This window comes from Bos indicus x Bos taurus, chromosome 11 (genome assembly GCF_003369695.1).
Source record: "Bos indicus x Bos taurus breed Angus x Brahman F1 hybrid chromosome 11, Bos_hybrid_MaternalHap_v2.0, whole genome shotgun sequence".
In the NCBI taxonomy this organism is placed as follows: domain Eukaryota; kingdom Metazoa; phylum Chordata; class Mammalia; order Artiodactyla; family Bovidae; genus Bos; species Bos indicus x Bos taurus.
This window is the reverse complement of record NC_040086.1, coordinates 89,827,194-89,848,277: the sequence shown is the minus strand read 5'-3', so window position 1 is coordinate 89,848,277 and position 21,084 is coordinate 89,827,194. Positions and strand designations below refer to the sequence as shown.

The 21,084-nt window shown below is 43.4% G+C and overlaps 1 long non-coding RNA gene across 3 annotated transcripts in view; it reads left to right on the top strand.

The window, feature by feature from the left end:
- The window catches only part of LOC113901594, an 82,386-nt gene extending 62,274 nt beyond the window's left edge, over window positions 1-20,112 (top strand). The window contains exons 1-4 of one of the 3 annotated variants that reach the window (XR_003513484.1): window positions 10,977-12,715; window positions 13,672-13,797; window positions 16,741-17,080; window positions 19,076-20,112. This is a non-coding gene — a long non-coding RNA (uncharacterized LOC113901594). Of the gene's footprint in view, window positions 1-10,976; window positions 13,798-16,740; window positions 17,081-19,075 lie in introns of those variants that run through there. The other 2 variants (XR_003513485.1, XR_003513483.1) reach the window with 2 other exon arrangements.
- The last annotated feature ends 972 nt before the right edge of the window (window positions 20,113-21,084 follow it).

Genomic DNA, 21,084 nt, shown 5'->3' with positions numbered 1-21,084 from the left:
TGGAGTATAAAATCAATAAAATGATCAAAGTGTTGGCACAGGAGAAAAGAGAAGGCCTGGCGACTTTATTTGTTAATAAAAGTGCTAGATAACTGGAAACTTTAAATTTGTTTGTGAGTTCTTTTCATTTCATAAAGATAGTTCTATCCAAAGAGAAGGAGAAAAGGCACATTTTTTTCAACTCTAACCCTGAGCTGGGTACTGTATGTTTACCATCAATTTTTATTCCTGAGACAACTCTGTGAGTTATTGTAACTCTTGTAAGTGTAAATATGTTGCAATGCAAATATCTTGCTCAGGGTCACATAATTGTGTTTCGTTCCAGAACCACAGGACCTTTCTACTATATAACACTGATGGGTTTGGAGAGCCTACCACGTATGCACATTGGCCAATAAATGAACAGCTGGAGTCTGGAGACTGCCACCCAGCTGCCTGGGATACTGACTCATCTGAACTATTGGAGCTTCTGTTTGAGTTCTGATAGAGTGGAACTAAATGAATCTGAATTAATACTAACCATATATTTCATTGATCACTATTAATCTTAAAACCTGTTTTCCACTCTTGTTTATCTTCATAACACTCCATTGCTGATTACCATGTTTGTTGTAGCTGTTCCTACATCATAAAACTAATATGATTTTCCAGATGAGGAAGAGTACATGTGTAGAACTGACAAGGTCACACAGATATTATGGGATAGATCTCAAATTTTTAGCTCTTTCTCAACATTGCTCTCCATTTGAAAATGTGTTTTTGGGGGGAGTCCAGGCATGGATAGGTGACAGACTTACTTCCTTGGTGTATTTAAAAAGGTTGAAGATAATTCAGTCAGAGATGTTGCTGTTTTGGAAACCAAAGAGTGACAGATAGACCTATGTTTCCTATGCGGAATATACAAAGCAAACCCTGGGGGTAATGATGGAGACAGAGTTAGTGTAAGTGAAATGGATGTTAGTAAGAGTTCTCCAAGATTGAGGTGCTGCGGTTGGAGAGAAGGAGACAGTCTCAGCAGCACAGACTTCATCCTTCACAAGAGGAGTGATGTGTTTCCTTGGCTATCTCCATGCCCTTGGAGAAGGGCACGGCAACCCACTCCAGTATTCTTGGCTAGAGAATCCCATGGACAGAGGAACCTGGGAGTCTGTGATCCATAGGGTCACAAAGAGTCAGATAAAATGGAAGCAACTTAGCACACATGCCCTTGACCTGTCTTTAAAGAAAGGCGAACTGGTGGGTCGTTAAGAATGTGAGCCAGAGGTGGGAAGGAGATTCAAGAAGGGGGGACATATGTATACCTATGGCTGACTCATGTTGATATAAGGCAGTCAGTCAGTTCAGTTCACTCAGTCGTGTCCTACTCTTTGCGACCCCATGGACTGCAGCACTCCAGGCTTCCCTGTCTATCACCAACTCCTGGAGCTTGCTCAAACTCATGTCCATTGAGTCAGTGATGCCATGATGCATGTATGGCAGAAGATAACACAATATTATAAAACAATTTTCCTCCATTTGAAAAAAAAAGAAATTGAGCACTAACCATTCTTGACCCCGGCTTCTCCACTGAATATCTCTGAGACCTCAGGTGGTTTACCTCTGTTCTCTGTGCCTCAGTTTCCTCCCAGGAAGTCATGGTGATCTTACTTTCATCTGTCTCAGACTTTTCATGAGAACATATAAAGTGCTTGGAGCCATCTTGGACACAGATTCAGGAAGGAGGTGTTAGGGACTGTTCTTCTACCTGCTATAGCCTCCATGTTCCTATCTGTAGAATGGGGGTTGATGTGACATTCTGACAAGAATCACATGAGAAATACAGATTTATCAAAATACATAAAAGCAGAAAGTGAAGAGGAACTAAAGAGACTCTGATGAATGTGAAAGAAGAGAATGAAAAAGCTGACTTAAAATAGCATTCAAAAAACTAAGATCATGGAATCCAGTTGCATCACTTCATGGTGAATAGATGGGGAAAAAATGGAAGCAGTAACAGATTTTATTTTCTTGGGCTCTAAAAATCACTGCAGACAGTGACTGAAGCCATAACATCAAAAGATGCTTGCTTCTTGGAAGAAAAGCTGTGACCAACCTAGACAGCATATTAAAAAAACAGAGACATCACTTTGCTGGCAAAGGTGCATATAGTCAAAGCTATGGTTTTTTCAGTACTCATGTATGGATGTGAGAGTTGGACCATAAAGAAAGCTGAGCATCAAAGTTGATGCTTTTGAACTGTGTTGCTGTAGAGTCCCTTGGACTGCAAGGAGATCAAACCAGTCAATCCTAAAGGAAATCAGTCCTGAATATTAATTGGGAGAACTGATGCTAAAGCTCTAATTCTTTGGCCACTTGTTGCAAAGAGCTGACTCATTGGAAAAGACCCTGTTGCTGGGAAAGATTGAGAGCAGGAGAAGGGAGCAACAGAGGATGAGATGGTTAGATGGTATCACTGACTCAATGGAAAAACATGAGTTTGAGCAAACTCTGGGAGATAGTGAAGAACAGGGAAGCCTGGTGTGATGCACTCCATGGAGTCGCAAAGAGTTGGACACAACTTACTGACTGAACAACAAAGTAATAAAAAGAGACAACAGCAGTGGGAGAAACCTCTCAAAGAACAAGTACCAGATGCTTTTCACTCATCAGGAACTGTTTTGTACAAGAGATACTAAAACAAATAATACACAGATTCTGGTCCTCAGGGGCTCACAAGAGAGTAAAGAATCCAGACATACAAAGAAACATTTCTCAAATGCTGTCATGATTTTCCTGGAATCCTGAAGAGAAGGGAGGAGATGTGTCTGGAAGCCTGTGAGTGTCCATGGACTCATCTAAACACAAGGGAAGATTAGCTTCCTCTTACTGAGTTTTACACCAGGTGGTATCATGGAGCCAGGGCATTGCACCAGCGCCCAGGTGGCCTCATCTTAGCCTTTGATGCTGTGTAACTCGGGGATATTGCTCATTTCTTTATGTTTCAAACTACTCATCTGTCTTTGACTGAGTGTTTGCTGACTGGAAACACCTCCAGTGCTACAGGCAGTCAGAAGACAGAGGGAAGTCTTTGAGAAGTTGGCTATTTTGTTGGTGAGAAAAGACTTAAATATGAAAACCCAGACATTCATGGGTTAGGATTGAGCAACATACATCTGCTCCTGTACAGTGTGGATCAGTGTCACTTCCTGGAGGAGGTGAGAGTTCAAGCCCAAATCTGGGACAGAATTATTCCAGGTCTCTAGGAAGGTGATTCTAGGGATTAAGTTGAACCTTGAGCTTCTGACTCAAAGATTAAAAATAATCTTCCCTCCTCTCAACAATTAATACTTGTGATCTATCCCCCCCACATGGGTTTTGTCACTTTCCAAAAGTGCATTTAAGTTGCTTGTAGGAATTTTTAAAATTCTCTTAGCAGCCTGAACATTCTTTAATGACAGAGCAGGTTTTAATTATCTTTATTGCTCCAGCATGCAGTAACTTAATGCAAGCTCATGACATGTGCTTATTAATGGTGGTAACAAATGCATGAAATAAAGCAGAAATGGAGTGGTCCCTGAGTGTGGGGCAACCTCCTGAATGTCCCTCAGCAAGAGTTCTAATTAAAGGGAATAAAATCTGATGGCCAAAGCCATGAATAAATGGGTCAGGATTTCAGCCAAGTGACCCATCGCCAATTAGGTGAAGAGGGTGACGCCCAGGCCAGGGAACCTAGGAAGGAGGTCAGCTCACAGTCTAGCCTTCTTCCACCTGCCCTGTTTATAAGCTTTCCTCTAGCTTCACCTCCCCTGTGTTTGGCCCTGGAAATGAAGATACCTTCTTTGTCATCATTGTGGGTCATCCATATCCCTCTAAGGGAGTCCAAAATGGAGAAGCAGACACCAGGCAAGAGACAGGTGCAGAAAGGAGAAGCAGGGTCACGGATGGGAAGTGAGAATGGAGCCTGCACTCTGATCTCCCCTCTCCCTCCAGGACCTCTCCCTCCCCCTTCTCCTCCTCCCCTGGCAGGACTGCTATACCCCTTGGACTCCAGGAGGGCTTCCCCTGCAGGGGTGTGAAGCAGGAGAAGGAGGTCTCAGCTCTGTCCCTGCGGGGTGGCCTCCGACTGTTTCCCCGAGTGAGGGTCGTCAGATACCCTCTCCTTGCACCTGGTTGCATGTACACCATCGTCTTTGTTTCCTGGCAGCCTCTCAGAGCTCTCCCCTCCCCTCACCCCAGTACTGGTGCTGGGGGCTATAATAGCTCAATTGATGGCAGCCTCCAAAGTCCTACAACCCACCCCAAGCTCTGTCATTAGCATCTTTGCAAATAAAACTTTATAAATCCTCCTATTCAGGATCTATTTCCTGTTAGAACCCTAACAGATGTGGACCCATAGATCAGAACTTATTTGCCCAGCACAGAGCGGTTTTATGTTTTACTTCCTGCTCCCCATCTACTCTGTAAGTTTTGAGATACTTTCTTTACTCTGTGACCTGAACAAGATATTTAGTTTGCATAGCACTTCAGTTTCCTCTTCTCCAAAGTACAATTAATACTTGGGTTGTTCTAGGCCTTAGACAAAATAATGCATGGGAGATGCAGGTACGGGGCTTGGAAAACAGTAGATATTGGATGTATTTCAGCTTTGAGAAGTCCTGAATATTCATTGGAAGGACTGATGCTGAAACTGAAACTCTGATACTTGGGCCACCTGATATGAAGAGCTAACTCATTGGAAAAGACCCTGATGCTGGGAAAGATTGAAGGCAGGAGGAGAAGGGGACGGTAGAGGATGAGATGGTTGGATGGCGTCACCATGTCATTGAACATGAGTTTGAGTAACCTCCAGGAGTTGGTGATGGACAGGGAGGCCTGGTGTGCTGCAGTGCATGGGGTTGCAAAGTGTCAGACACGACTGAGCGACTGAACTGAACTGAGTCTTAAGCACCTTATTCTTTCCACTTTAGTAATAAATGAAAAATACACATCATTGTGTGTCCTGAGTGGGGTTTTATAGCAAAACAGTAAAAGTCAAAGATGAGGGGAAGTTGTTAACTAAAAAAAACAAAAAACAAAAAAACAGAAACTAAGAATCACTCTATGTGAGTGATATTAGCCTCAAAAACATAACTGCCTCACCCCCTCTATGCTCATGGATTCTAGAAAAAAAGAGAAAAATAGGTCTGCTCAAAGGGTCCTCTGAACAGTACAATTCAGAGAGGTTTTATGAGAGATTATATAGCTCTGGAAAGAACTTGATCAAACATGACAACAGGCTCACTGATAACATTGTTGTCAATTTACTTGATTGAGTTATCTGAAAAATATGGGATTTAATTAGAATCTATTCTCTGTTCTCTACCAACATGAGCAGAGAGAGGTGCATGCCAGCCAACCCAGAACAAAGATGCCGAGCTCCGAGCAGAGTCGCCCACTCCTCATCCTTCCCAAGGCCAAGTAATTAGAAATTATTAGGATGCTTATAGCTGAGGCAGAGAAGAAAAAGCAGGAGCTTCTCAAAAATGTGAATTATCTTCTTGCCTGAAAGGAGCACAGAGAGAAATTCCACACGTATTTCTCTGAAAGGCAGGACTGGGCTGTAAGATTACCCCCAAATTATTCAGGATAAAGTAAAAGACGGTTGTGGTTTTGAAAACATGAGGCCCAGGAGGCGTCTATTGAAGCAGTGAATAGAGAGACCGTTCGTTTGGAAAGAACACCATTTATCGGAAATTCCTCATCTCCTTTTTACCTTCAGTCTTGGTGACTGGATGGCAGAAGTTAAACCTGGCAATGCATATTTCCCGCCCTTATGATGTAGGAGAGGGTCTGTTGATTTTCAAGAAAAAATGAGTGAAAACTTTATTTTCTGCATTAAAGTCAGAATGGTACATTTTCTTTATTCTTCAAAAGTTTCCTGCCAGGGTTAGGCCATAGAGTAGAACCTAAATAATTTGATGTAATACTAACATTAGGCTCTTTCATGAGATCAGCTCTTACAGACTTTGATCAATAGATATTCCATTCTTTCTGGCTGATTTGAAATCCTTGCTCTCGCTAAGAAGACAGAATAAAAGTATCTTGTGGTGGCAGGGGAAGGGTGGGAGCATTCAAAAGTGTGGCTCTTTATGTGCAACCTTCTTCAGGGCCCAAGGAGGCACCAGCATCTTCTCATAGTTTATCTGGTCCTCAGATTTGTCTGGGACAAATGCTCAGACCCCAGTTCTCATCCCTTTCTTTTCACAGCAGCATCCACCATGGGGGTGTGGGGCTTTCCTAAATGAGCATGTTTCAGAGGCATAAACTGGTGTTAGACCCAAGAAGGGCCAGTCTATGCATTAGTAGCAAGGTGCCCATTAGTTCTGAAATCTAGGTCTGGTTTTCTCTGTATTCCATACTATTTTGTAGATATTTGGTCTTCTTCTCTTTGTTAAGCTAAAGGGCTTTCTGCTTCCCAAGTTCACCCAGCTCATCCCCAGACACTTCTTCTAAACAAACCAATAGAGCAATTCTTCCTGAAACAGCAGCTCTTTAAAGCAAGGCACTGGCCTTCCTGAGGCAGGTGTGCAAGTTACAGCATCCTACCTGAGTGGGGGAAGCAGATGGTTTGTGCAGGAGTGTCACACTTTTTCTGACAGTCTTGCTTCCACTTTGCAGTTGCCTCTCCAGATCTCGATGGGAAAATGCCATCCTGAGAGGACCGTGAAGGGCAGCTGGACCCAGGTGGCTACAGGGTGGGAACCGTCATTGTCGTTGGCAACAGCTATGGTGTCCAGTAATGGTGTGGTTTGATGTACTCCTGGCAAAGTTTCCAGGGTTATCTGTAAACAATAGCTTTCTGTGACATGAACGAATCCCAAGAACAGATTCCATTTCTTAAAGCATCAGTTAGGCTTTTTCTTTTCTTTTCAAATGACAGAGGGGTATGGATGCTCCTGGCACTGAGTGAATGAGTGTGGCAGGGTGCTGGGTGCTCCACGCACATGGCTGGAGTCTCAGCTTGGGTGAGAGTCATGGTCGACCGGGGCCGGTGTTGTCACCCTACGTGGTAGCAGGGGATGACCTGGGGACACGCTCCATACTGACTATTTGCTCAAGTGTCAGCTTTCCTTCAACATCGCCTGTTCCCCTTCAGCCACCTGTGCCCGCAGGGAATCCCTTGTGTACTCACTCAGGTTGTGTAGCTGTCGTGTGTAAGAGGGTGTTTTTTCATAGCTGCCCTCTTCCACACTGCTACTAGAAACCACATGATCATGAAAAGACAAACGAAACAACGATGCTAATGCAGCCCTTTCCAAAATAATCAGAGACATGGATGGCATTCACCAGAGCCGCCGTCCTCACTTATTTATGTCTCTGAGTACAAACATCTCCGCATTGTAAGGCTTCCTCTTTTCTTTCCAGTGCCCCAGCAATGCTGGTGAGGCAGCTTCCTTCTTAGGCCTGAACGTGTGGGCACCAGTGAAACTGCGACTCTAGAGTTTCCACTGGGCAGTCAGTCTTTGCTTCCACATCTAAGGTTGCAAACACTGCACTGCGGAAGGTGGTCACCTCGCCTTTTCACAAGTGGAACCCACAATGGAGAAAGGGAAGAGAAAGGTCACAGGGGATTTCACATCCAGAAGGGAGAGGCTCTGGGGCACTGTGAGGGGCACCAGTCAGTGGGAGGGGTGAGGGGGGAAGGGGGGTCTGGGGAAATGTGGCTGAAGTCTCAGCTCCGTCATGGAGCTCTTTGGTACCATGGATATATTGTTTACTGAATCCAGCTCCTGCTTTCCCTCCTATGAAATAAACGATGTTCTCAAACTCTCCAGAAGCATTTGGAAAAACTTACAAATTCATAAAAATGTTGCAAGAATAAAAAATAAGAGTATAAAGAACACCTATATACTCTTGATCCATTAATAGATTTGTTTTGAATTTTTTACTGTATTTGTATTTTCTCTATCTCCAGATATGATATAGATAAAGACAGAGATAGAGATTGAGATCAATATTGAGATATATAGATATAGATACGTGGAGCTTCCCTGATGGTTCAGCAGTTAGAGAATCCACCTGTAATGCAGGACACACAGGAAATGCAAGTTCAATCCTTGGGTCAAGAAGATCCCCTGGGGGAGGAAATGGCAACTCACTCCAGTATTCTTGCCTGGGAAATCCCATGGACAGAGGAGCCAGGCAGGCTACAGTCCATGGGGTCACAAAGAGTCAGACACGACTGAGAAAATAAACACATACACACACATACACATATATACACATACGATTGTTTCTGGATCATATGAGAATAAGTCCTATGCATTATAACCCTCTATCTTAAATACTTCAGTGCACATTATATACACTAATATGTACGTATATACATGTAGCACAGTTATAAGCTGTAGTGAAATTAGTATTGGTATAATACTTCTATCTAACCTATTATGTTATTGCAGTTTTTGTCTCTCTCATCTCTTTTAGTCTGGATCATTTCTATAATCTTTCCTTGTCTTTTACGACATGGACATTTTTGGAGAATACACTGCCTTTCCATTTTAACACCATGTTTCTGAGCTGGGGTTTGCCTGCTGTTGCTCCATGGTTACACCAGCTCATGTTTTGGCTGTAACATGGCTTAGGAGATGCTGTGTCCTCCTCCAGGAACTTGATCTAGAAGCCCAAGATATCCATGGCTGTAATCACCCTATCAAAAGATTTTCTGATTTCTCTGGCACTGTAGTTTATAATTTTATTTTGGAGCTGATAAGCTATGCAAATAAATACTGCTCTGTTCTTCATCAGAATGTCCCTCTTGATTTAGGATAAATGGATGATTTTTTTCATGAATCAGTATTTACTGTGAGGTTTGAGAAATGATGGATTTCATTCTGCTACATTCTTTTCACATTTACTAGCTTGCCTTAGAAGTTCTACTAGAAATAAGAACCCCTTCTCAGTCCCCAGTTTCTTATGTATTATTGGTATGAACTCTGGACTCAAGGTTATTACAGTTTAATTATCTTGATATCCCCCAGCCTGGCTGCAGAGTCTCTGTGACTTATCCTTGTCTTGGTTTTGAACACTTTACTACTTTCTGGTATAAAACAATGTTCCAGGCTCAAAATGTACCTACTCTACCCTCGCCCTGGAATCACCATGACATGAAAAATTTTTGAAAACATGAGTTCCATTGTTTATCCTGGAACACTGCTAGCAGAGCAGCCTGCATTATGTGAGACTGAAGCTCTTTAGACAAGAGTAAAGTAAGTCCCTTCAGTCGTGTCTGACTCTTTGCAATCCTTTGGATCTGTAACTGCCGGGCTTCTCTGTCCATGGCATTCTCATGCAAGAATACTGGAGTGGGTTGCCATACCCTCTACTAGGGGATCTTCCCAAACCAGGGATCAAACCTGGGTGTCCCACATTTCGAGCAGATTCTTTACCATCTGAGCCACCTGGGGAGCCCTTTAGACATAAGAGCATGTTTGTAGGGTTTGTTTCACTTCTAGCTTTAGGAAAATTCAATTATCTAACCTTTCTCTGACTAATTCCTATACCTGAAACATAGCTTAAAAAAAAAATCCATTAAGAACATGATCAAGTGCTTTAAATTTCCAAAGTTCCTGTCCGTGGCATCGTGTAAAATTTAAGGAAATAAGAAAAAAGACTCTATCCCCAACATTTGAAGGATACGATAATTAATCAGAAACAGTTACTAGAAGGTTAATTCAGACAAACAATCTCTGCAAGTCTGAAGGTGGGCAGACATAGGCCAGGTAGAGGATCTCCCCGGACAGGACAGAGCATCCTTAGTGGGCAGCCTCAGGCATGTTTGACTGGTTCTTACACTTACCTGCGTGTAGAATTCAAAGGCATCTGGAAAACAATAAGAGCTTAGGTGCCTGATCTTCATTATCTGAGGCTTCTCTCTTGGTAAAACCGACAGATGTTTCTCATAGATTTCTGACAAAGGAAAGGGGAATGCCACATGCCAGTGGGCTGCAGCTGGGCTCGTGGTTTCACCAGGAGAGGAGGTGATGGGGTGTGGGGACCAAGGAGTGAATGCTGAATTTCAGGTCCCCAAAGTGCCCAGAGTAGGATTCTACCACAGGCCAGTCACTGAATTCAGTTAAGCTTTCTCTACATAAAATATTGTACTTGCTTCCTAATTATTTTAACCCATCCTTTAGACATGTTAAGGATATGTATGTTTTAGCCAAATAAATGTTGGTTGTTAAAATAAAAGCAGAGTTATTTCCCAGACAATATATAGATAGACTAAAATTGTCATAAACAATTAGAAAATTTTAAAAGGTGAATATAAAATAAAAATTAAAAAAGCAAAAAAAAAATCGAAACAAGAAAGGATTCTGCCTTGAAATCTTAAGCAAATTCTATTTTGTCAATGATATTTGATGTTTTCTTTTTGTAATTGTGTCAATCAACTTGTAAGGGACTTTTAACTTCCATTGTAAAGTAATAACATACACTATTTTTTTTGTTCACAGTCAATTATACCAGTAATATTTATTAAAAAGCCATATTTTCAGTAGAAGTCTGAAAAAGAGAAATTTTTAAAAGATATATATGTATTTTTTCAGAGCACCACTTTATGTCTAAAGGTGAAATATCTGCTTATTTCTTTTGGCAAGTTCTCACATGCCCACCTACGCCCCTGTGGGTTTATCCAAGTCACAGGACTCTCTGCTATTGCCCAGTGAAAATCAAAGACAGTTCTCCACTGCCTGCTGGAGCTGCTGAACAAGAGTCTACACGTGGTGATGTGGACAGAATTCTGCTCTACTCCACACAGGGTGAGGACGTCCACCAGAAGCTGTGACGTGAATTTACTGCTGGCTCTCATCCCACAAGGGCAATAATATAATACAAAGGCTCTCCCATAGGCTTGATTTTTTTTTTTTTTTTTTTGTACTGGGTGTTTTTTATTGTTGTTGTTGGTGGTGTTTTTTGTTTTTTGTTTTTTTTATTTTAAGGAATAGTTTTATTGAGAAATAATTCACATACAATTTACCCATTTAAACTATAAAATTTAGTGAGTTTTAACATGTATAAATTAACTATATACATTTATACTAAATATATACATATATCCGTAGCTGTGCAATCATTACCAGTGTCTAATTTCAAACAATTTCATTTCAAAGTGAAACCCAGTACTCATTAACTGTCATCCCCCTTATAATTGAGTTGTGATAATTCCTTATATATTCCATACCCAAGTTCTTTATCAGACACATTATTTATGAGTATTTTCAGTCAATGATCTGTGACTGGTCTTTTCATTCTCATCACAGTGTCTTTCAAAGAGCAGAAGCTCTTAATTTTAACAAAGTTCAATTTGTCAATTATTTTTCTTTTCCAGATTGAGCGTTTGCTGGTATTCCTAAGAAATTTTTGCTTAGTCTCAAGATCTTTTCCTGGGTATTTTTAATGTGCTTGTGTAACCAAGCACTAATTATAACCTATCTCACCAAGGTCAGAAAATGCCCAGACCTTGGCTTTCAACTCCAGCCTTTTTCTCAGGCAAAATGGACTCCACAGACCTGCTCCGACGTTTCTTCTGTCTTCCCTCCCAGAGATGATCCCAGAACAAAGTATTAAACCCACTCAGTGGCTTTCTTTCTCCGTCTCCTCCCTTTTTCATTAATATTTCATCTCTAAGCCCGAACTGCCAGGAACCATGGTCAAAGAACGGTGTGGTTTTGATGAAACAGACCCTCAGTGTCTGACTCACTTGAGAGGCCAGCCTCGATGGAAGCCTTGAGGATGGAGCGAAGTGGCCGCCAGGCTGGGGAAAGAGAGCTGACGACTCTGAGATCAGGCTGTCGCCCACCCCCAACCCCCACCTCACCCCCGCCCGTGTGAATCCATCTGCCTGTAGCTCCTGGTTTTGTGAGCTTTTGTTCTTTTCCAGTTTTTTAAGCAACTGATTTTTGTTGTTGCTGTTGTTGTTTGTTTAACGTATGCATGGTGGGGTTGGGCACACTGGTTAATGAACAAGAAGCTGCTTTCTGATTCTCCCCGCCCCCTCCATCCCTTGTTTCCACCTGCTCAGATCTGCGGGGCCCCATGGAATAGGACCGCACTTTACACCTCGCCCCTGCCTGGCAGGCGGCAATTAGGTTGTGTTTGAAGACTGAAGAAGGTGAGCATCTTGCAAATAACGTGAGAAAAGGCTCTGCAGCAACTGGCGCTCCAAAGCGGAGGCGCGGGGGTCCGAGATGCTGGATCTTCGGGGCTCACCGCTCGGAGGCTGAGGGGATGTTCCTGTTGTTTGGGAAGGCACGAGGCCCCGCGCCAACGGGGCTCGGCGTGCCCCAGCATCCGTCGGAGAACGCGCGTCTGTCTGAATTTTGCCTGGGTGACCTCCTGCTCACGGGACCTCCAGGCGCCGGGAAGCCTGGCTGTGTGCCTCCGTTGGGGAGGGGGAGTGATGGGGCGGGGGTTGCCTAGAGGGTGGTACCCTAGGGGTTCCCAAGAGAGTAGCGACCAATATGAGCATCAATATGGAAGCAGAGGTGGTCTGGGAGCCTGACCAGAGCGAGGTCTTGATTTTTCTTCTCTGTTTCTCCACCCTCAGCTCGGTCCTCCTCTCAGAAGCCCCTCCCCGGGGGAATTGCGTCTACCTGGGGAGAGAGAAGACGGCAGGCTATTGGTCTCCTTTCATACAGCATATGTGTAGCAGGGGCGTTTGCCAGCTTTATTAAGGAAGCTTTAGATTCACGTTCTGGTAGGTGAGAGGGAAGGGGAGTCGGACAGGAAACAGTGGCCGCAGCGGTCAGTCCGTGACGGATGCCCCCAGCGCCCCCCCCCCGACACGTGAATTACCCGCTGACCTTCTCCTGGAGACAGAGGGAGGTTACAGTCCAGTGTGGGGGGAGGCAGCAACTAATGTGTATAATAATATGAGTTAAAAAAAAATCCCTGTGGATGAGGAAACCGCAGATAATGGGTGGCTACAGTTATTTAATAACTTTTCTATCTTCACACTGTCTTATCTTGATCAGGAGACCCATCCCATCAAGCCTGCTAAGTATCTCTAGCTACATGTGGTTGTTATATGCATTTGGGGATGTTTTCATAGATATCTAGATGCCAGAACTGCAGCCACCCATTATCTGTAGTTTCCTCATCCACAGGGATATTTTTGAACTCATATTATTACACATATTAGTTGCTGCCTCCCTCTACACTGGATTGTAAACCCCCTTCTGTGAGAGTGTAATTCCATAAGGCAAAATGGATCTGTCTCTCAACTGAAATGGGTAAATAAGAAGCATCAACACAGTGAACTGGGTGTCCCCTCTTGTAAGACCCCAAAGGTCTTGCATATTAGATAACAAAGTGGCTTTTGTCAATTTCCGAATGGTCCTGGTGAATATCAGATTGTACAATACAAGCTGTACTCATATGTTAAAAAGGAAAGGGAAGTAGAATATGGTCTTACACACTTCACATTCAGCTGTGGAAACACACACACGCGCACTAGGATGGACAGGGAAGCCTGGTGTGCTGCAGTCCACGGGTTACAAAGAGTCAGACACAACCGAGTGACTGGACAGCCACAAAGGATGGATAATGAAGCAAAGGAATGAAAAGGAGAAAAGAAACGAAGGATTTCTTTACTAGGAGAAAACAGCTGTTTTAAGAGCGCCTAGATAACTAATGCTTCTTTCTGTTGATCAGAAACTATCATGAGTTTGAACAAACTCTGGAAGACGGTGAAGGGCAGGCAAGCCTGGCATACTGCAGGCCATGAAGTCACAGTCAGACATGATTGAATAACAACACCATGATGGGAAATGGAGGAAGGTAAGTGTGTGCAGGTGTAGATGTACACACACGGCTGCAGGGCCTTGATTCATCAGGACATTGACAACACGCTCTTATCTTGTGCACAAGCTGAAAAATAGTGTTAAAGGAAGAGTCATTTGGATTTGTGTCTGATGATAAAACCTTTCTCTTGATATTTTGATGAATGAATTTCTGTCCACCAGATGAGGAGGAGATCTAGACCCGTGGCAAGGATCCTACCTAGTCCTTGTGTGTCCAGTTCAGAACTTGTATTAGTATAAAGTTGACTGTGTGTGTTTCAGATTTTTTTTTTAATTAAATAAGGGAAAAATGAACATACATTTTCTGATGTCTTGAAAGCTTATCATTGTCATATGATAAATCTTATACACCCTCAGAGTTGGTGTTTCTTGCTTTCCCTGACTGCCTGGGTTGGGTATCAGCTCTGGTGCTGATTCTTGTGATGTACTGACCTGGGGGCCATTGGGAGCCCCCACTCCATCTGCTCCATTTGCCTGAACACTGTTATCTTTATCCTTCATCAAATATTTAGTGGGCGCTCCTAAGCTTTCTTATACAAAAGAAAGAAGATCAACCTTTAGGATTTGAAGCTTGTATCACAGTGTAGCCTCAGCCTCACAAACAAGGCTCCTTCAGGAAACCTGTTCAGCTGCATTCAAGGTTCCAGTGGGACCCCAGGAACCTAAGAAGACCTGGACTGGGGGTGGCTCTTCTGCCCCACACAGCTCCTCCATTTCTCCAGTTGCTTCCACCCATCCTGTGATCTGGGACCACTATCCCTAGCCCCTCCTCTCTGCCTCCAATCTGCTGAGGTCTGGCCCCCACACTTAGCTGTGCATCTTCCTCCTGCTTGCTCTTCCCAGCTCCTCCTCTCCAGAACTCTTCATATGCCTCTTGAGTCATGGAGGTCATGCCCTTGCAGGATAGGACTGACCTTCAGCTAGTGGGCTTTGGATGTGGGCATGAAGGAGAATATTCTCCCAGCGCTCTTCCTAAATCAGGGACAGTGGTTCTGTTGTCATGTGAGAGAGTGAACATTTGGCATCTAGGCCAATTTTTATATGCTCTCTAATTTTTTTTTTCTTTTGTCATGCTGTATGGCATGTGGGATCTTAGTTCCCTGATCAGGGATTAAACTGGTGCCCTCTGCAGCGAAATCTTGGAGTCTTAACCACTGGCCCACCAGGGAAGTTCAAAATATGTATTGATTTTTGACAGCTCCAGCATATCCAGATTTACACACATGCACACATTTTTACAGACAAATCCATCTGTCTAGGTTATAAGAGGCAAAATTGTGTAGTAGCTAAACTAGAGTCAGAACGTCAGTATTTGAATCCCTTCTCTCATCTCACCAGTTGTATATCCTTGAGCAGGTTATTTAACATTTCCCTGCATCAGTTTAAGCATCTGTAAAATGAGGATGACAACGGTATTATTCTCTTGCCTTTGTTACTGAATTTGCATCAGTTTATTTCATATGATCCACTCAGGACAGTATCACCTTTTAGGTTTCCAATTCCATCCTCAACATATCCATGAAAAGAGAGTAAACTTCGCAATTCCCAGGGCTACAGACACTTCGCTGACCTTAGTTGATTGTTGACTATATTTCAGGAGCTGTGCTGAGCACTTGCTGTCAGTTGAATTACACAAGTTTACTGATAACCTCTGTAATTAGGAAAATCAGGCAGCTCCAATGAACAGTTTTCTTATCCACAGAATGGGCACAGAATCTCTCTTTTGAATTGTGATAACAATTTAGTGAGGTTAGGTGAAGGACTGGTCACAGTGTTTACTACACGTGACTGCAGTTATTGTTGTGATGGTTGTTAGTACTGTCCTTCTTACTATTAATCACAGCCACTTGTTTTCTTAAAGAGTTAAAACAGATTGTGCTCATCCACAGACCCCACTCGCCAGCAGAAGTATACCGTGATGCATATGTGTTCTTCTCAGGCCCTCAAGGTCTGGGGGAACATTTATTTCTCTTCTCCTTCTAAAAGCATGTTTAGTCAGTGTACGGGTGAAACAGGGCTTCCCAGGTGGTTCCGTGGGTAAAGAATCTGCCTGAAATTCAGGAGACGTGGGTTCAATCCCTGGGTCAGGAAGATGCCCTGGAGGAGGAAATGACAACCCACTCCACTATTCTTACCTGGCGAATCCTATGGACAGAGGAGCCTGGTTGGTTACAGTCCACGGGGTTGCAAAGAATCAGACATGACAGCCTTGACTGAACACACGCACACACCCCATAAGTGAAACGAGAGCAGGAGCAAAGGTAAGAGAACTCAGTCTTTGTTTTAAAATAACACCATTATTTTGATATGGGATGGGATGTTCTAATTTTTCCAAACCTGTGTAGTTTTATGTATTTTGCTTGCATAATTGAAGAAATTAAGTACTGCTCGTTCTCATTAACAACAGGAAGAGAAAAAAAATGGTAAAAAAAAAAAAAAGGATCAAATAATGTCCTGCAAACCTCACTGGTCCTGGACGGTTTAAAATTGCTTCTCCACCAATGCAGCTGTGACACAGAGAGTGTTTCCTGGGCTCCTGGAAGCTTTGTCTATAAATGACTCCATTTTGAGAGTGGCCCCTTGTTCTTTGGTGGTGGTTGTTGTTGTTACTTATTTATTTCTTCCAGGAACAATATAAGGGTCTCCAATTAGTTGCAGGTGCAAATATTATGCATGCAATTAATTGTCTTCAAATGGTTAATTATGGGCAGAATTGGCTAATTTGGGGTGCAATTAACTGCTTGCCACTTCTTCAGAGAATGCCCGTAGACAATTGTGTCTGCAATTAATTTACAAGAGCCATTCCAGTGAAAACCTTGAGCTATAAATCCAAGAATAGAGTGGGAGGATTTTTTTTTTCGAAGCAGGATTTCATTCTGGGTTAATTGCATTGACTCTTTCCTTTGGCTTTTCTATGCAGGTTGACTGTAAATGGGGTTTTCTCTGAGCTTCAGACGTGATTGGAGCAGGCCTGCTCCCTTGGAGAATGCTGAAAAGGAGCAGAGAATCAGGGAACCTTCATGGAAGCCGAGGGACCCTTGAGCAGCCAGGATCCAAGTGGCCTTTCAGGGAGCCCTATTTTCCATGTGGTGGTGGTTTAGTTGCTCAGTCATGTCCATCCGACTCTTTTGTGACCCCATGTACCTGCCAGACTTCTGTCCATGGGATTTCTCAGGCAAGAATACTGGAGTGGGATGCCATGCCCTCCTCCAGGGGATCTTCTTGACCCGGGGTTTGAACCTGGTCTCCTGCATTGACAGGTGGGTTCTTTACTGCTAATCTGCAGGGAAGCCCCTGTTGTCCATTAGTTCAGTTAGGTAGCTCAGTTGTGTCCAACTCTTTGCAACCCCATGGACTGCAGCATGCCAGGCTTCCCTGTCCATCACCAACTCCCAGAGCTTGCTTAAACGCATGTCCATCAAGTCTGTGATGCCATCCAACCATCTCATCCTCTGTCGTCCCCTTCCCCTCCTGCCTTCAATCTTTCCCAGCATCAGGGTCTTTTCCAATGAGTCAGCTCTTCACATCAGGTGGCCAAAGTATTGGAGCTTCAGTTTCAGCATCAGTCCTTCCAATGAGTATTCAGGACTGATTCCCTTTAGGATGGATTGGTTGGATCTCCTTGCAGCCCAAGGGACTCTCAAGAGTCTTCTCCAATACCATAGTTCAAAAGCATCAATTCTTCAGTGCTCAGCTTTCTCTCGGAGAAGGCAATGGCACCCCACTCCGGTACTCTTGCCTGGAAAATCCCATGGATGGAGGAGCCTGGTAGGCTGCAGTCCATGGGGTCGCTAAGAGTCAGACATGACTAAGCGGCTTAACTTTCACTTTTCATTTTCATGCACTGGAGAAGGAAATGGCAACCCACTCCAGTGTTCTTGCCTGGAGAATCCCAGGGACGGGGGAGCCTGGTGGGCTGCTGTCTATGGGGTCGCACAGAGTTGGACACGACTGAAGTGACTTAGCAGCAGCAGCAGCAGCAGCTTTCTCTATGATCTAACTCTCACATCCATACATGACTACTGGAAAAACCATAGCCTTGATTAGACGGACCTTTGTCGGCAAAATAATGTCTCTGATTTTTAATATGCTGTCTAGGTTGGTCATAGCTTTTCTTCCAAGGAGCAAGTGTCTTTTAATTTCATGGCTACAGTCTCCATCAGCACTGATTTTGGAGCCCCCCAAAATAAAGTCTCTCACTGTTTCCATTGTTTCCCCATCTATTTGCCATGAAGTGATGGGACTAGTTGCCATGATTTTAGTTTCCTGAATGTTGAGTTCTAAGCCAACTTTTTTCACTCTCCTCTTTCACTTTCATCAAGAGGCTCTTTAGTTCTTCACTTTCTGCCATAAGGATGGTATAATCTGCATATCTGAGGTTATTGGTATTTTCCCTGCAGTCTTGATTCCAGCTTGTGCTTTACCCAGATCAGCATTTTGCATGATGTACTCTGCATACAAGTTAAATAATCAGGGAGACAATATGCAGCCTTGATGTACTCCTTTCCCGATTTGGAACCAGTCTTTGGTTCTGTGTCTGGTTCTAACTATTGCTTCCTGACCTGCACACAGGTTTCTCAGGGGATGGGTAAGGTGGTCTGGTATTTCCATCTCTTTAATAATCTTCCACAGTTTGTTGTGATCCGCACAGTCAAAGGCTTTGGTGTAGTCGATAAAGCAGAAGTAGATATTTTTCTGGAACTCTCTTGCATTTTTGATGATCCAGTGGATGTTGGCAACTTGATCTCTGGTTCCTCTGCCTTTTCTAAATCCAGCCTGAACATCTGGAGGTTCTTAGTTCACGTACTGTTGAAGCCTTACCTGTAGAATTTTGAGCCTTACTTTGCTAGCATGTGAGATGTGTGCACTTGTGCCTGTTGTCCATGGTTCCTGCTTATTTGTTTTCTCTGCATGTTCATCCATCTCTGTACCTTTTCCGGAGCTGCATTTCAGTGCATTTGCAGAAATGGGTGTCCTCATGTCTTCCCCGTCATGTCCAATGTCTCCACTCAACAATCGATTTTCACAGCTACTTTTTAATTTACTTATCAGCAGAGATCAACACTTAAACAGATCCTTTCCACAATCATTTAAGTATAGTTTTAAAATTTGCTATGTTCTTTCTATGGGCCAACCACTGAGCTAAATACTATGATTACGTTATCATATTTAATCCTTACAATAATCCCATGTACTAGGCCCTCTTTTTATCCCCATTTTGCTTATAAAATTAAAAGAGTTTTGGTGTCTTGCAGGTAAATGGTGGAGCTGAGGTTAAACCATGCCTGTGTGAATCCAAGCCTTAGATCTTGGCGACTCTGCGATATTGGGGATTTCAGACCTGAAAGAGCGCTTCCATGCCACCCTCTGTAACTTCTTCTTGGACAGATGGAGGAACCCAAGACACACAGCTAGGGACAAAGCCAAGCTTAGGAACCAGGTTTCCAGCCACCCAGACTAATGTTCTAACTACAAGGAGTTGCCAAATGCAAATTCCATGCACACAGCTTGGTCCGTTTTCTGTCCTTTCTTCATAAAGGATCATTTTCCTGTGGAGTCTGAGTTGTCTGTGTGTCCACGTTGACCACTGATGGGGAATGCCATTCCACTGAAAGTCTCAGGACTGTCCAGGGACCACCAGCAGAGAAGAGCTCAGGTTGCAGCCACTCTTCAGGCTGCAACAATTGTGCTACCCAGCCATTCCTCACATCATGTTTCTTTAGCACTGGGATAGGACGGGTAATCAAAGATGACAAGCTCCCTCTGCTCCTCCGGTGTCTCTCGCTATGCAGGCCAGCCACATGCACATGAATCTGCAAAGGCAGCTGCTGCGAGTCTCAGATACAGAAACTCTGAGCCACATGGGGCTTCATCACTTTGCTGCAAGGAAAGAAGGAATGGCATCGGTCATCACATTATTGGAAGGAAGGAACATGTTTGTAGCTAGCAGAAAAGAAAGAAAGTTCTGCCAACATGAGATTAAATCACCTTGAGTTTGTGTAACTGATTTGGTCTGCATCTCTTTTAAGGATGCTTCTCTGGTACTCAGATATGGGGATGGCAGAGCAACTCATCCCATGGAGGCTGGCCCACTTGAAATTTTTTGTTCCCTGCCATTGGCAGAGGCTCTGAGAAGCTAAAGGGGTTCAAGTACAAGTGGCAATAACCTAAATGCTGTATGATGAAGGAGGTCAGCACAGAAAGGATGGATGTCCTTCTCTTTGTTTCTGGTGAATTGTAAACTTCTTGGAATAAAAGTCTACAAAGGGAGTGAAAGAAATCTATCCAGATATATACATCTGCCATGTGTCAGGGTCTTCATACACCTTGTCTTTAAACCTATCCATCTGCCTTGCATGAGGGATGTTTGTTACCATTTAAATAAGGAGTAGATAAATCTGGGAGGGACGAGCCAGCTTGCCAAAGCTCACACGCCCCATCAAGCAGAGAGAGCCCAAAAGGAGGTGTCATGGGGTTGACGATAATGATAGTCACGACTCGTTTCCTTGTGTCGTGTTTCCCAAAACTTTCTGTAAGATGACTTTGAGTAAGGTTGAGTTCTCACCACTTTTTAGGATGAAGGGTAGCTCTAAACTCTTTTCTCCTGTAAAATATGATTTTGTTTTGCTCCTAAACAGGTGTGGCTTGGGGAAACATCTTCTGTTCCCTTCAGGGCATATGTGATCATTTGATGGGTGTGCGGGGATGATGTGTGGAGCCCCTTGAACCTGATCTCCTACTCTGCATCCGAGACCTGGTTTCTTATTTATGTCTTAGGTCTTGGCCACACTCTTGGATTTAGGATTTCTGATTTGCACTTCTAACAGAGATTAGGATGTTCAGTACTACTTCTGTCAGTTTGTCATTGTCTTCAAAATCTCAGGCCCAGCGTGACAGCTCATAGTGAGCTCTTGTTTTGAACATAGACACTCCCTGCCCATTAAGTCCTTCTCCCCACTCCCACCCCCTGATGTGACATATACCTCATGATCAAAGTGTGGATTCCAGAGCATGCACCTGTAATAAGAATAACATTGTTCATTCCTTGTCCTAGAAGATACAAAAGGTACCAGAAGGCTAAAAATTTGGTTTTCAGAAAGAAACAAGAAAAAAAAAATAATCAATTTCAGAAAGAAAAGACTTGTCAAGGCAATTTCTTGCAAGAGCAAACCTTTCATTAGAAATCAAGTTAGGTCTAGTTTTGAAGGCGTGGCGAGATGTCGCCTGGCGTTTCCTATTGTCATTTCTTACATGACACAGACAG